The sequence below is a fragment of the Gymnoscopelus braueri genome (genome assembly GCF_963280865.1).
Source record: "Gymnoscopelus braueri genome assembly, chromosome: 8".
Lineage (NCBI taxonomy): Eukaryota > Metazoa > Chordata > Actinopteri > Myctophiformes > Myctophidae > Gymnoscopelus > Gymnoscopelus braueri.
This window is the reverse complement of record NC_137609.1, coordinates 46,944,226-46,953,312: the sequence shown is the minus strand read 5'-3', so window position 1 is coordinate 46,953,312 and position 9,087 is coordinate 46,944,226. Positions and strand designations below refer to the sequence as shown.

At 39.7% G+C, this 9,087-nt stretch overlaps 2 protein-coding genes across 2 annotated transcripts in view; one reads left to right on the top strand and one right to left on the bottom strand.

Moving 5' to 3' along the window:
- gemin5 (gem (nuclear organelle) associated protein 5) overlaps positions 1–9,087 on the top strand; it is an 851,612-nt gene that overhangs the window by 493,606 nt on the left and 348,919 nt on the right. The window lies entirely within an intron of this gene.
- Positions 1–9,087, bottom strand: part of LOC308089748 (uncharacterized protein) — a 61,671-nt gene that overhangs the window by 37,816 nt on the left and 14,768 nt on the right. The gene's annotated exons all lie outside the window — the stretch shown is intronic.

Sequence of the window (9,087 nt, the reverse complement as noted above, 5' to 3'; positions counted from 1 at the left end):
AAAAACAGAAACATCACACCAGTAAAAGAAAACAATAACTAGGAAACTAGAAGAAAACAAGAATTAAAAACATTAAAAACATGGGGGCATAAAACCAGCTATAAAAATGCTTTGCTAAAAAGGTAGGTCTTTAGTCCTCTCTTAAAACAATCAACTGACTGTGGAGCTCTCAGGTGGACAGGGAGGGCGTTCCACAGTTCGGGGGCGGCCGAGCAGAAAGCCCGGTCGCCCATGGTACGAAGCTTTGCCTTGTGGGTTTTGAGGAGGTATGTGTTTGAAGAGCGGGTGTTGCGGGTTGAGGGTTGTAGGGGGACTAATTCCTTGAGGTAGGAAGGAGCGTTGCCGTGGATGCACTGATGTGTCAGAAGGGATACCTTGTAGTGGATTCTGAAGCAGACGGGAAGCCAGTGGAGTGAACGGAGGATGGGTGTGATGTGTTCATGTTTACGCACTCTCATCAGGATCCTAGCCGCGCTGTTTTGAATATACTGGAGCCTTTGAAGGCTCTTGCTAGGGATCCCGATGAGAAGTGCATAACCTTCTTCACATCATTTCGCAAAATAATAAACGATACTTAGTCTCGTGACAGCCAGACAACTATTCAACAATCTCCGAATTCTATATAGAGTCTGGAACTACACCTCCCGAAATCCGAGGCAGGAACCTGGCATCAGTTCGTCATTTATTTCCGTTCACGAAAATGTATGTAAAAATATATTTACATTTGAATTGCCATTTCTGCTAAGCAGCAAGCTATGATATATATTTTAAACAACAGCATATGTCTGTCTGTCTGTCTGTCTGTCTGTCTATCATTGTGACAGTTACACATCTCCTCCACCAGGTGGCGAAAGGCATTAAAGGAACAGTGCCTGGATCCATTATTGCGCATGCGTTAAACACGTTGATCCGGAACTTCCGGAAGTAGAGCGTGTCATTTTTCACAACAAAGGAAAGTTTGGTTTTTCGTTGCGTTGGAACATCATAGCGCCTGATGAAAACCGTCACATAAAGGAGGTGAAAACCGTCTCATAAAGGAGGTAAAAACAATGGAGTCTGTACGGCTGAAGATAAATGAACACATGACGTCGGTGGGAGAGGAGATATTGTGTGTTTTGGACAAACAGCAGCGTGGTGCTGATGTTTGTTGTGTGAAGCTTGTCAGAGTGTTTGTGTTGGAGCGCCTCAGTGCGGCTGCAGAGTTCATGTGCAACCTCTTCCAGAGAGAGATAGAGACACTACACAACACCGAACTACACACTGCAGGTATGTGTGTTACACACACAGCATCACACTACACGCTGCATGTATGTGTGTTACATACACAACATCACACTACACGCTGCATGTATGTGTGTTACATACACAGCATCACACTACACACTGCATGTATGTGTGTTACATACACAGCATCACACTACACACTGCATGTATGTGTGTTACATACACAGCATCACACTACACACTGCAGTTTTGTAAAAACATTTGCAAACGTTACGTTAGGTAGCTCTTTCGGAACCCTGTATACCAGTGGCGTAGAAGACCGACTTTATTTGCCGTGCGTTTTTGTATCAATTGGGCCCTTGATATGGATGCATCATATGCAGCAATTTCACTGGTTTAAACAACATTTACAGTAACCGACTAAGATAGGCCTAATAGTCTAAAATTAAGGAAACACTCAGAAAACAGCCACAACTTTTCACATGATCATTTTGATCTAATGGTGCGTTATGTATGGGCCAGTGCGCTCAGTGCTTAATTTCCAAACGCACCCTATATTAGGCCATTAAGAAATATAAAGCCTTAATATAATAAGAAAAATGTCTTTTAAATGCAGCTGAGAAACTTTGGTCAACTTCATTATGTACTTGCATAATACAACATGGTCTTTTGGTTGCAAAAAATGACCTTAAATATGCACACTTTGCAGCTGTTGCACAGATATCTCTTGTATCCTCTCATTATGTTTTTGAGCTCGTAGATCGGCTTGTTTTAGTGAGTGACACGGAGCTCAACCAAGTATAAATTAGGCATTATTTTATAGCAGCATGTCCCGTTCCGTTTTAACTTTACGTTGTCAGATTGCTATTTATATACCAATATAAGTAGAGATGTCATCTTTGATTACTTCTGAATGAAGTTATTGGGTCAATTAATTCATTGACATTTTCCCCTCTAGTGCAGTGGCACCTTATATTGTGAATGATTACTTGAAGTTGAGATTGCTTATAGGGATATTTTACTTTCAAACATGATTCGGTTCATTTTAACGTCAACTCAGGCTTTTGTGATCACCCCAGACAGTTTTTCAGTTGCTTGATTCAGTATTTAGATATTTAATATTCATCTTATCAGTGCCTGATAAAATGAATATCAAATATCCTATACAAACCCTTTGTAACTTCACACTCACTCTATTTTAATCATGATAGATTCATCAAAAACACCCATCATTGGTTCTGGTGACTGATATTCTCCTTCTAATGAGTGAGGGGCCATGTTTTTTCTTTTACTTTTTACATGTATTTTTAAAAAATGTTTGAAAATGAAAAAAGCTGCAATGGGTTTGTATTTACATATCAAATATATAAATACTGAATCAAGCAACTTAAAATCAGTTGGGGGTGCTCACAAAATCCTAAATAGATGATGAAATTAGCTCCAATATCTTTGAAAGTGAAATATCACTTTAAGGTGTTTACATTCCGTTGTCTTTCTCTACATCCGTGTGAGTCAGCATGTATTGGATATTTGTGAAAGGCTGTTGGATGTTTAAAAATTGTCCTGAGTGACAGACAATAAATATATGTTAAAAAATTACAGGTCAAGTGAATCCAGTCCGTTTTCTATCATTTAAAAACTATATAAGCTTAATTTGCATAAATTGCGATTAATATCGTGAATCGCTCTTATTTTGGCCACAATAATTGTGATTTTCATATCGTCACATGCGTAGCGACGAATCTGCCAGCTGGAATGTCTGGATAGAGAAAATGACTTTGGTGCCCTTTCCTTAATTTAGCTTCCTTGGTGGCGGGGCGCATCAGGTGAAAGCCGGTATTACATTCAATTTAAAGTAAACAGGGGGGAAATATGGGGTTCATGCACAGATGGGATTAAAATGCATATCAATTGAAAAATACAGACTAATACAGTGCACAAAGATTCCAAATGCCTAGTTAACATCCTTGACTACCGGGTTTTGCATTTGTAAATGTTCGGAGAAATACAGACTTTACAGGCCGTTCACTCCAGTGACAATTGGGGAGTAATGACCAAGACGAACATAGATTTGCAAATGTAAAAATTGATAAAATACATGTATGATCCAAGGCTAGCATGTTGCATACACACCACCAAACTACATGCTGCAGGTCTGTAAACACGTTTTACGTACGTTAGGGTGACCATATTTCCAAAAACACAAACCAGGACCAATAAAGTCACTTAAATAGCCGATCCACAAGCTCACGATGATGATGTTGAGCTTGTGGATCAGCAATTTTTTGTTACTGGGATTTATTTTTTCATCTATTTAAATTAATTTACATTTTCACCTGGTGTTTACATCAGGATGGGGACAATTATTTTAGCACTTACTGTAGCTCACCTAGTGACTGCACCTTTCAACTGAACAGAACATGGTAAACGTCTGGTGTGATTAGATTACATGGTATAATGTAAGGTTACTGAATGATAACCAAAAGTCATTTCTACTGGTGATTTCCACAGAGCACCACAAGGAGAGGTCTACCGTATCTAGAGAGATGGCCTCCCAAACATACTCGACGTTGTCAAAGGGACAGCGAGAGACGGACCAGGGACGTGGACTGCTTGATGCAACGATGCAACCTGTATTAAAGTTGCACAGGATAGGTATGTACTGTTTAATTTACAACATTTAGTAAAGTTGTACAGGATAGGTATGTACTGTTTTATGTACTAGTGGTTTAAACCTGTAGTGTACAGGATAGGTTTGTAGTGTTTTATTGAATACAAGCTCCAAAACACGCTCGCTCCAAAATCCGGTGACCTCGGAGCGGTCGCCAGTAGGTATTCCTAAACGAAACCTCAGTAAAACGAATACAAGAACCGCTGGGGGCAAGCGGTCCGTGAAAACAAATCGGGCGAGTCTGTTTACTTTCAGGATTTAATCAACCCGTCGGGTTTATTTTTCAACAATGAATCGCCGTCAATTATCCTTTGCATAGAATAAATCACTTTTCTTTTATACCCTCACAAAACATACAAAAGACCATAATGAATATGACCATACAAATCCCAGCATTAGAATGAAAAAACAAAACAAAAAATTGTCTTTCTGCCCAGAACAAAATCTAAAAATCGGACACCTAGATCTAATATTTTTAAGGATTAGTTTGATTAATTCCCCATCATCAATTTCAGGCCTCCACCTATGGCGCAAAGAGTGAAAACTGTTAACAAAATCCCTTATACTTTCATTGTCTCCTTGGACATGATTCCACACTCTGTCTCCCAGTTCCTCTGCCATAACTCCAGTTCCCAGCATGCTAAACGCCCCAAACTTGGTAGGTGCTCTTTGGTGAGCCCCACGACTTCGGGGGCAGCGAAATCCAATCGTAACCGAGCGGGATCAGACCAAATCTGCCAAGAGCTTCTTTTCTTTTTTCGCACTGGCAGATTCATCTGATTTCCAGGCTAATAATACTGTATGGTGGCGTATTGTTATGGTGCGCGAAAGTGGCGAGAAAGCGTGCGAGTGTGATACTCAAAATATTTTCCTAATGTTGGCAGGTCTGATTGCCAGGTGTCAACCATCATTAGTCAATTGGTGATGGCTCGTTTAATCTGAGTCAAATGCCTCAGATTGGGCCGGCCGTCACAGCCCTTATTCATGTCACATCAATGTCCTTATTAATAAAGTCCTCATTGTACTTCATTGCAGACCAGTGTGCGGAGTCCAGCCTGAAGGTGAAGATGAGTTGGAGTGTTTCTATTAAACAGGAACTTAAGAACCACCTGGACATCAGTACGTTTCTCTCTCTCTCTCTCTCTCTCTCTCTCTCTCTCTCTCTCTCTCTCTCTCTCTCTCTCTCTCTCTCTCTCTCTCTCTCTCTCTCTCTCTCTCTGTTTTATTGTAAGGCTATCCTCTTATCAACAGAGAAGTAGAAGAGCAGGCACATCCAAACTGGAATACGCTCTGAGCATGTGTTGGTAAATTAGAATGTTTGCAGCAAATGCCGTTTTTGAAGAATGAAAATAGACTTATGGTTTGGAAATGTAAAATGTATTTACAGCTGCATTTACAACCACCAAAGCTATAAAACAGAGGAAACACTGCATGAAATAATGTTAAGTTCAAACCTTTTAATGTTTTTCTCTCATCCCACCCCCCCCCCCTTCCTTGTGTGTAAAGAGGAGGGTTTCCCTGAACTGCAGGAGAGGAGCCCCAGTCTAGTCCAGGAGGAACCACAACCTCCACATATTAAAGAGGAACAGAAGGAGCTACTTCAAAGGCCAGAGGATGATGGGTCAACGTTGACATTACCAGCAGTGAAAGGTGAAGATGATGATGATGACAACGGAAAGATAGAACCTGTAGCCAGCACCTCAACTGAACACATGAAAACACAAGCTGAAGTAGAGGACTGTGGAACATCACAACCAACGAGTGATGAACACATAAAAACACAAGCTGATGTAGAGGACCCTGGTACATCACAACCAACTAGTGATGGACACATACAAACACAAGCTGATGTAAAGGACTGTGGAACATCACAACCAACTAGTGGTGACCAGCTCCTCTCTCCACACTGCTCTGAATCTGACGTCACTGAAGACAGTGATGAGTTGGAGGAGACCAGGGAAGGTCAGTCGGTTGTAAACACACTGACTTCACCCAAGACACAAAATGCGGAAGGACAAACATCGTCTTCAAGCCACAAGCTGTCCCAGGACCTGCCATCGTCAACACAAACTCACTCCATGAAGAGTCACACAGGGAAGAAAAGTTTTAGTGGTACAGAGTGTGGCAAAATGTTAATTTGTAAGGTAAGTCTGAAGAGGCACACAGTTGTTCATACAGGGGAAAAGTCCTTTACTTGCAAAGTTTGTGGTAAAGGTTTTAGTCAAAAGTGTCATCTGAAAACACACATGAGGACACATACAGGGGAAAAGCCCTTCACTTGCAAAGTTTGTGGTAAAGGCTGTGGTCGAAGTGATGAGCTAAAACGACACATGAGGACTCATACAGGGGAAAAGCCCTCTTCTTGTACAGTTTGTGGTAAAGGTTATAGTACAATGAGTCATCTGAAAATACACATGAGAATTCATACTGGGGAAAAGCCCTTTGCTTGTACAGTTTGTGGTAAAGGTTATAGTACAATGAGTCATCTGAAAATACACATGAGAATTCATACTGGGGAAAAGCCCTTTGCTTGTACAGTTTGTGGTAAAGGTTATAGTACAATGAGTCAACTGAAAATACACATGAGGACTCATACCGGGGAAAAGCTGTTTAGTTGCAAAGATTGTGGTACAGATTTTACTCAAATGAGTCATCTAAAAACACACAGGAGGACTCATACAGGGGAAAAGCCCTTTGCTTGCCTAGTGTGTGCTAAAGGCTTTGGTCAAATAGGTAGTCTGAAATCACATATGAGGACTCACACAGGCGAAAAGCCTTTTACTTGCAAAGTGTGTGGTACAGGCTTTGGTCAAATGTATAATTTGAAAACACATATGAGGATTCATACAGGGGAAAAGCCCTTTAATTGCAAAGTTTGTGGTAAAGATTTTGGTCATAGTAGCGATCTAAAAACACACATGAGGACTCATACAGGGGAAAAGCCCTATGCTTGCACAGTTTGTGCTAAATGCTTTGGTCAAATGGGTCATCTGAAAAAACACATGAGGACTCATACAGGCGAAAAGCCCTTTAGTCGCACAGATTGTGGTACAGATTTTAGTCAAATGTGTAATCTAAAAACACACATGAGGATTCATACAGCGCAGTCATAGTTTGTCAACATTGCTCAGAGTTCTCTAAATATTGATACAATTACACATTTTCAACCATAATTTGTATTAAGTTTAGATTTAGAAGGACTGACAGAGTTGACATGTTATGGTTGAGACACATCTGATAGCAATATTACTTAATGCATTTACCAGAAATGTGAAATCTTGCAATAGATTCAGCAGCTTGCCCGCCTTTTTATAAACCAGGAAGTGAGACAGGGGACATTAGGAAATAGCAATCACTTTTTAAATAATGTTTTTGTAGAAATCTAGGAGTTGAGAAAGATCTTCTTGGACACAACTTTAAAGTGCCAACATTATTACAAAAAATATATTTTTAAACAAAGATGATAATATAGTACATTCTTACACCTATGTTATCACAAGTAAGACGCGCGAACGCTGGAAGCGAACGCAGCTCGAAAATATTGTGTATTTACGGACTTGTAATCCGTGTTATCCGTGTTGGGAGAGAACATTGACTGTGTGTGTGTGTGTGTGTGTGTGTGTGTGTGTGTGTGTGTGTTGTGCATGGTAATCAGAGCATTGTCTAAATTCCTGCACTCTGGCGCACTCGGGTGGCTGCTTACAGGCAGTGCACGCAGAGCATGAGAGCATGAACACAGACACACAGACAGACACACAGACACACCCACAACCCGAGCAGGGTTACATAGTAAGCTCCACTTGGTCGGAGGCGCGGCGAACGCATGGTTAGTCTTTTATTTGGGTTCTTTATTTAATTTTTACGTTTTTTATTTAAGAACAAAACATGTGTTTGAAGTTGTGATCCTTTTCTGAGACAAGGGTTTTTACTGGTAGAGTGCAAGTTAAGATGGGAAAAAAAAGGAAACCAGACCAAAACATTGTGTGTGTGTGTGTGTGTGTGTATATATATATATATATATATATATATAATTCTTAAGAATGGGTGATAAACTGTTTCTCTGTTGATTATCTTTTATTTTTTATATCATTTTCTTTACTTTCCCCCCTTTTTTATCCTTCAAGTCCATATTTGGTTGGTGTGAGAAAGACAGACGACATCATCACTGTTACGGCCCCTTTAACCTTGGCTCGAACACCCAAGGGACCACAACATAATAAAGGACATAGTCAGGTTTACTATCACTACAGGATACATTATTGGAGTAGGTATTACATTTACAGCCTACATACCTTGTACCCAAAGGTAGGATAAGGGATGTTTTGGTTCAAACAAAAGGCTTTTTTGTTAAAAGGTTAAAGCACCATATTCTGACAAGCAAGCAGGCTCTATTAGCTCAATGGTAAAAATGTCAGCACTTGCACAGGAAACCGGGCTCAAACCTGGGTAGGAGTTACAGGGTGCTGCTTTAAATAAACCAAGAATGAAAATACATTTTATTAAGCTAAATTGGCACATAAAGTTAATTCAGCTCCAGCTCTTTAATAAACAGAAAATATGGTTTCAGGTGGATGACAACATTTCAACCAATCAGGAGAGTACCCATATATCAGCTTAAATGTTATATTGTTCCAGTTCCAATTGTGTCTGCTCAATTATTTGTCATCACTTCCAATGTCACCTGTCTAATATGTATCTATCTATGTATGTAATATCCTGTCTGATTTATCTATCCTGTTTGGAAAAAGTTGGCATCCCGCCCGAAAAATGTATAATTTTTTAAATAAAGCTTTGGAGAGACGGGGAGACTCCTGTTACTGAACAAACACTATATAGCAATGATTACTATCAGAATATAGAGCACTTTAACACTTATCTTAACTAAAATCACATACCCCACCTTTAAAACATTACTACCGGGTACATTATTGGAGTAAGTATTATTTTTACACTCTGAATACTATTACTATGAAAAAGTTTAAACTGCAAAACAATTGTATACAACATATGTTGGGCATGAAAAACATTGAAGTCCCCTGACTTGGTGAAATGTAATGTCAACAGGTTGGGGTTGTGTTGGCAAGATTTGTAGTCAAATGTGTATTCTACTTGTATTCAACCTTGTGTAACAAGGTTGAATACAAGTAGAATAAATACACATTTGACTAAATTAATTCTCTCACACCAAAGTG